The sequence below is a fragment of the Oncorhynchus mykiss genome, chromosome 5 (assembly GCF_057628025.1).
Source record: "Oncorhynchus mykiss isolate SJ-2025 chromosome 5, ASM5762802v1, whole genome shotgun sequence".
NCBI lineage: Eukaryota > Metazoa > Chordata > Actinopteri > Salmoniformes > Salmonidae > Oncorhynchus > Oncorhynchus mykiss.
Genome location: NC_143026.1, coordinates 92,969,463 through 92,976,711, shown reverse-complemented (window position 1 = coordinate 92,976,711; position 7,249 = coordinate 92,969,463). Strand labels below are relative to the sequence as shown.

At 43.4% G+C, this 7,249-nt stretch overlaps 1 non-coding gene across 1 annotated transcript; it reads left to right on the top strand.

Annotated features, from left to right (window-relative positions):
* The first annotated feature begins 2,080 nt into the window (after positions 1-2,080).
* Positions 2,081-2,152, top strand: trnap-ugg (transfer RNA proline (anticodon UGG)). Its single transcript has one exon. It is a non-coding gene; the product is annotated as a tRNA-Pro (tRNA).
* Positions 2,153-7,249: the final 5,097 nt, after the last annotated feature.

Genomic DNA, 7,249 nt, shown 5'->3' with positions numbered 1-7,249 from the left:
GACTACTACTGGTAATTGTACTTGTTTTGAACTGCATTTAAAGTGCACCAGATCAGGACACTCACATAGAGAGAGAGCAGGAGCTTAAGGCAGAGGGTCTGACATGGCAACACCTGGAGCAGAGGGCACAAGATCCTTATGTTCTGTAAGGAATACAAATCCAGATCTTAAGATGGCTTGGTGGAAAACAGACTACATGGCCGAAAGTACGTGGACACCCCTTGAAATAAGTGGATTTGTCTTTCAGCTACACCCATTGCTGACAGGTGGATAAAATCGAGCATGCATTCTCCATAGAAAAACATTGGCAGTAGAAGGGGCTGTACTGATGAGATCAGTGGCGGTCAACGTGACACCGTCATAGGATGCCACCTTTCCGACAAGTCAGTTCATCAAATATCTGTCCTGCTCAACTAAGTGCTGTTATTGTGAAGTGGGAACTACTAGGAGCGGCTCAGCTGAGAATTGGTAGTGGTAGGCCACACAAGCTCACAGCCCCGCCGAGTGCTGAAACCGGTAGCGCGTAAATCATCTGTCCTCGGGTTGCAACACACTACCGAGTTCCAAACTGCCTCTGGAAGCTATGCCAGCAAAATAAATGTTTGCCGGGAGCTTCATGAAATGGGTTTCCATGGCCGCGCACAAGCTTAAGATCACCACCATGTGCAATACCAAGCCGTGGCTGGAGTGTTGTGAAGCTCGCCGCCATTGGACTCTGGAGCAGTGGAAACGCGTTCTCTGGAGTGATGAATCACACTTTACCATCTGGCTGTCCGACGGAAGAATCTTTGGCGGATGCCAGGAGATCACCACCTGCCCTAATGCATAGTACTAACTGTAAAGTTTGGTGGAGGAGGAATAACGGTCTGGGGCTGTTATTCATGGTTCGGGCTATGCCCCTTAGTTCCAGTGAAGATACATCTTAATGCTACAGCATACAATTACATTGTAGATGATTCTGTGCTTCCAACTTTGTGGCAACAGTTTGAGGAAGGCCGTTTCCTGTTTCTTTCCTATTTCCTGTTACCAGCATTGAAGTGATTGGATTGCTGTATTCGGCGCATGTGATCAATACAATTTGATTTGAGGTGAACGTCCAGCGTACTTAACACTTCCTGCACCGGAAGCTGACAGAAGTAAAACTGTCTGAATGGAGTCACAGACATGAAATGGTAGGTGAATGTGTAACTCATGGTATATCATCATCATAATAATGTTATATAAATTGTAGTGTAACCCCGGAGTGAATATTTCAGAAGACAGAGTTGATAACGAGCCAGCCAAGTGTTAGTTACTAGCTAACTAAAGAGTAAAAAAAAAAAACCTGTTCGTATACTGTAATGCATGTAGCTAGCTAGCCAAAGACAACTTACTAGCGAATGCAACTGCATTTTGCCACCAGAGAGCCGTGAAGCACAACGCATTCATCTTCTTATCTTGATAGCTAGTTATCAAGTTAGCCTCGGCCCCATTTCACGTTGAAACAAATATACGCGATGAAAACCTGTGACAGAGGCTACTAGCAAGTAGCTATAAATATAATTAAAAAGCACAACTCGGTCACTTCAAAGCTAGCAGAGAACAAATCCAAATGTTATGTAATTAATTATATAATGTAACAAAACACAGAACAATGAAACAGATATTTCACCGAATGTGTAAATGTGAAGCATCCGGTAGTTGTTTCCACTCACTACCAAATATGGTGGTGAGAGGAAGCCCAGTGGCCGGCAGTGGGAGAAAATGGAGCGAGATGGATTTTGGCCGACTTTTTTGGCAAATTTTCTCATCGATAAAACATTTCATACATGTCAATACAGTTTTCTGTTTCCAAAACTAAAATCTGTAAGGAACTGAGTGAACCTGCGTTGTTTAGAAAGAGGGCGATTTTAGTAATTGCACGCGCCCACTTCACAGAGTAGGCGTTCCCTAACGGAAATGTGCAAAATATGCTTCTCTCTGCCCACGAGGAGTAATTTGCTTCCATTAAAAATGACAGGCAGTTGACTATCTTGGATTAGCTCTAAGTATCTTTGGTTGTAATGTGTTATTGACCTTTTTAGCCTACTGAGTTTGTATTGGCTCGTTGGTCTAGGGGTATGATTCTCGCTTTGGGTGCGAGAGGTCCCGGGTTCAAATCCCGGACGAGCCCAACATTTTGAAGCTCAACGGTACATTGAAAATCAACATATTTGAAGAGATCATACTATTTAGCTAGCTATTATGCTAAGGGACTCCCTAAAAACACGCCACTTTGATACAGCTGCAACCGGAAGTTACTTATTTGTAGCAGATTAGGAGAGCATTTTCCATAATCAATCAATGAATGGGTCAAATCCCATTTTACATCAGCCGATGTCAGAAACCCAGCCTAAAACCCCAAACTGCAAGCAATGCAGATTTTTGAAGCTCCCCAGAAAGGCAGGAACCTAGGAAGAAACCTAGAGAGGAACCAGGCTCTGAGGGGTGGCCAGTCCTCTTCTGGCTGTGCCGGGTGGAGATTACAACAGTACATGGCCAAGATGTTCAAACGTTCATAGATGACCAGCAGGGTCAAATAATAATAATCACAGTGGTTGTAGAGGGTGCAACGGGTCAGCACCTCAGGAGTAAATGTCAGTTGGCTTTTCATAGCCCTTTTCCTGACCTTAACCTAATTCTCCTAACCTGCTATGTTAATTATCCTAACCTGCTGCGTAAATTCTCCTAATATCGGAATGGTGTTTTTATGGAATCTCACGACACTAAGATTATGCGAATTACTATTGCGGAGACAACCTCTGCACCACATTCAACTGGGAACATTCTCACCAGATCTCATGCGTTGGTGGTATGTTGTTCAGCACCGCAGCCAGACATGTATAGCCCGAAAACAGACATTTTGGTGACCTTATTTTGACCTTTTCTGCTGATTTTTGAGACGCGGTTCGATCCCACGCGAACCCGCAGCAGCAGTGACCCGGGTTTCAATTCCCGACCAACGCAACTGAATTCCAACTTAAAGACGCACTCCAGCTATTTACATTTTTTTTATTTTTTTTAATTATTATTTATTTATTTTTTGCACTTTTCTGGTTGAAAAACTATATTTAAAGTGGAAATACAGTAAAGTACACACACTTGTGCCATGTCATGATACCTGGACCACCTATTGAGATGTGCCTTTTGTTAAAGCTGCACTATGCAGAAATCCCATGCCATCTAAACTGCTGTGCCATCTAAACTACTGTAAAATAGATTTTCCATAACTAAAAATATTGTATTTTCAGCTGTTAAATAACGCAAAGCATAGAAATAATATATCTACTGCGTATTAGACTTGTTTTCAATGAGAAGTGTCAGATAACACATGTTTCTATGTGAATTTGGTTGGGTTGCCCAAAAATGGACTTATTGTGGCTTTAAGTAAAGCAGGTGATATATGAGTTGCTAGGGAGGCTGCAGTGCATCTTTTAAATGAGTTGCTAGGGAGGCTGCAGTGCATCTTTTAAATGAGTTGCTAGGGAGGCTGCAGTGCATTTTTTAAATGAGTTGCTAGGGAGGCTGCAGTGCATCTTTTAAATGAGTTGCTAGGGAGGCTGCAGTGTATCTTTTAAATGAGTTGCTAGGGAGGCTGCAGTGCATCTTTTAAATGAGCTGCTAGGGAGGCTGCAGTGCATCTTTTAAATTAGTTGCTAGGGAGGCTGCAGTGTATCTTTTAAATGAGTTGCTAGGGAGGCTGCAGTGTATCTTTTAAATGAGTTGCTAGGGAGGCTGCAGTGCATCTTTTAAATGAGTTGCTAGGGAGGCAGTGTTTCTTTTAAATTAGTTGCTAGGGAGGCTGCAGTGCATCTTTTAAATGAGTTGCTAGGGAGGCTGCAGTGCATCTTTTAAATGAGTTGCTAGGGAGGCTGCAGTGCATCTTTTAAATGAGTTGCTAGGGAGGCTGCAGTGCATCTTTTAAATGAGTTGCTAGGGAGGCTGCAGTGCATCTTTTAAATGAGTTGCTAGGGAGGCTGCAGTGCATTTTTTAAATGAGTTGCTAGGGAGGCTGCAGTGCATCTTTTAAATGAGTTGCTAGGGATGCTGCAGTACATCTTTTAAATGAGTTGCTAGGGAGGCTGCAGTGCATCTTTTAAATGAGTTGCTAGGGAGGCTGCAGTGCATCTTTTAAATGAGTTGCTAGGGAGGCTGCAGTGCATCTTTTAAATGAGTTGCTAGGGTGGCTGCAGTGCATCTTTTAAATGAGTTGCTAGGGAGGCTGCAGTGCATCTTTTAAATGAGTTGCTAGGGAGGCTGCAGTGCATCTTTTAAATGAGTTGCTAGGGAGGCTGCAGTGCATCTTTTAAATTAGTTGCTAGGGAGGCTGCAGTGCATCTTTTAAATGAGTTGCTAGGGAGGCTGCAGTGCATCTTTTAAATGAGTTGCTAGGGAGGCTGCAGTGCATCTTTTAAATGAGTTGCTAGGGAGGCTGCAGTGCATCTTTTAAATGAGTTGCTAGGGAGGCTGCAGTGCATCTTTTAAATTAGTTGCTAGGGAGGCTGCAGTGCATCTTTTAAATGAGTTGCTAGGGAGGCTGCAGTGCATTTTTTAAATGAGTTGCTAGGGAGGCTGCAGTGCATTTTTTAAATGAGTTGCTAGGGAGGCTGCAGTGCATCTTTTAAATTCTGTTGTCTTTGTGATTGCCTTAATAGGTCAGCAATATATCATTGAGTGGTTATAGTTGGAGCGATTGATCCACGTCTGACATTGTAGGAAATAGCAATGCTTACATTTAGCTATAGATTTTACTTTCATTTTGACTTTCCGTTTCATATCATTTTCTTCTACTCAAATACAATATTCTGAGAAAAATACAAAAGTGTGTCAGTGTCACAACTAGCCGTAATCCCTCCTCTTTTCAGAAGGCTGACCTTGGAGTCGTATGGAGGTTAGACACTGACTTTACGTCTCAAATGGCACCCTATTCCCCATAGGGCTCTGGCCAAAAGTAGTGCACTAAATAGGGAATAGAGTGCCATTTGGGACACAGCCGTGCTAAGGGGATCTGTCAAAGCTGATGCCTGGATGGGAGTAGCCAGGAGACAGACACTGACTGCTAAATCCCCCCCCCGCCACAGGGGCCCAGCACACTAGCGGAAAACTGAGAGGCTTCAAAACCTCCTCAGGACGCCCTGGCTTTAAGGTAAACCTTAACCGCATCACATCACCATCACCCGCCATCTTGATTTTCCATCACAAGACCTTTGTTAAAGTCCCCTCAGTACAAGGCCTTTTCTGGTCTTTAAGTACACAGATACAGCATGCCTCACAGTTTCTTTCTATGCCAATCTAATTCATAACCTAGCCAAACTGTTGCACAAAATACACAGGTAGAATTGAAATATCTTGTTCCAAATGATGTAAGGTAAGACTGCAAATGCAAGCGGTTTTCCATTTTATATCATTTTAAATGCATTGCATTTTTTTATGAAAAATACACACAAGTTAGTTCCCACAGAAAGGAACTAGAACATAAGAGCAGTATGTGGACACCCCTTCAAATTAGTGGATTCAGCTACTTCAGCCACACGCGTTGCCGACAGGTGTATAAAATCGAGCACACAGCATTGCAATCTCCATTGCAATCTCCATCAGCCTTACAGAAGAGCTGAGTGCCTTTCAAAGTGGTACCGTCATAGGATGCCACCATTCCAACAAGTCAGTTTGTGAAATTTCTGCCCTGCTAGAGCTTCCCCGGTCAACTGTAAGTGCTGTTATTGTGAAGTGGAAACTTCTAGGAGTGGCTCAGTTCAGAATTGGTATTGGTAGGCCACACAAGCTCACAGGACAGGACCGCCGAGTGCTGAAGCCTGTAAAAATGGTCTGTCCTCAGTTGCAACACTCACTACCGAGTTCCAAACTGCCTTTGGAAGCAAAGTCAGCACAAGAACTGTTCGTTGGGAGCTTCATGAAATGGGTTTCCATGGCTGAGCAGCCGCACACAAGCCTAAGATCACCATGCGTAATACCAAGCCTTGGCTGGAGTGGTGTAAAACTCGACGCCATTGGACTCTGGAGCAGTGGAAACACGTTCTCTGGAGTGATGAATCGTGCTTCACTTTCTGGCAGTCCGATGGGAGAATCTGGGTTTGGCGGATGTCAGGACAACGCTACCTGCCCCAATGCATAGTACCAACTGTAAAGTTTGGTGGAGGAGGAATAATGGTGTGGGGCTGTTTTTCATGGTTCAGGCCCCTTAGTTCCAGTGAAGAGAGATCTTAACTTTGTGGCAACAGTTTGGGGAAGGCCGTTTCCTGTTTCAGCATGACAATGCCCCTGCGCACAGTACTTGACTGGCCTGCACAGAGCCCTGACCTCAACCCCATCGAACACCTTTGGGATGAATTGGAACGCCAACTGCAAGCCAGGCCTAATCTCCCAACATCAGTGCCCAACCTCACTAATGCTCTTGTGGCTGAATGGAAGCAAGTCCCCGCAGCAATGATCCAACATCTAGTGGAAAGCCTTCACAGAAAAGTGGAGGCTGTTATAGCAGCAAAGGAGGGACCAACTCCATATAAATGCCCATGATTTTGTAATGAGATGTTCGACAAGCAGGTGTCCACATACTTTTGGGAATGTAGTGGGTCCTACAGAGTACACATTCAGTTCTTGATTAGAATGTAATGTAATATAAATGTGATCACAATCCACAGTAAGAAGGTCACAGCACCAGGGGTAACGTGTCTACTTTTAAAGTTGATTTGGCCACCTAGTCCAAGTTAGGATTGGGAATCGCCATGGACCTCAATGTCCGCAACTTACCGCAGTATCACGATATATGTATTGCTATTCTATATGTATCACGATTTATCACTATTCTAGATGTACTGTGTCTCAATGTGATTTTTATTTTTACTCAGTGTTTCAAACATATTGCTCACCATGACTGGTACAGAGGGACACGAGAGAGCCATGAGAACATGAGTTTTAATCAGCCATGGAAATTAAAGTGCTGAAAATGTGTTAGCTCACCATTAAAAAAAAAAAAAAAAAGATTGATGCCAAGCTATAGAAGGTGAAATAACAGATTTTTGGCACAGGTAGAACAGCTGACTAGCTCTAGCTAACTTTAACTGCTTAGCAAAAAAAAGCTTATTTTTGGGGGGCAGAATTGATACTTGGAGTTAGACAATCAATATTATATATTCAAAAAATAATATTGCGATACTCTACTGTATGTATGACCCCCACATCCCTACTCCATGTCATATGTGCTTCAGTTGGC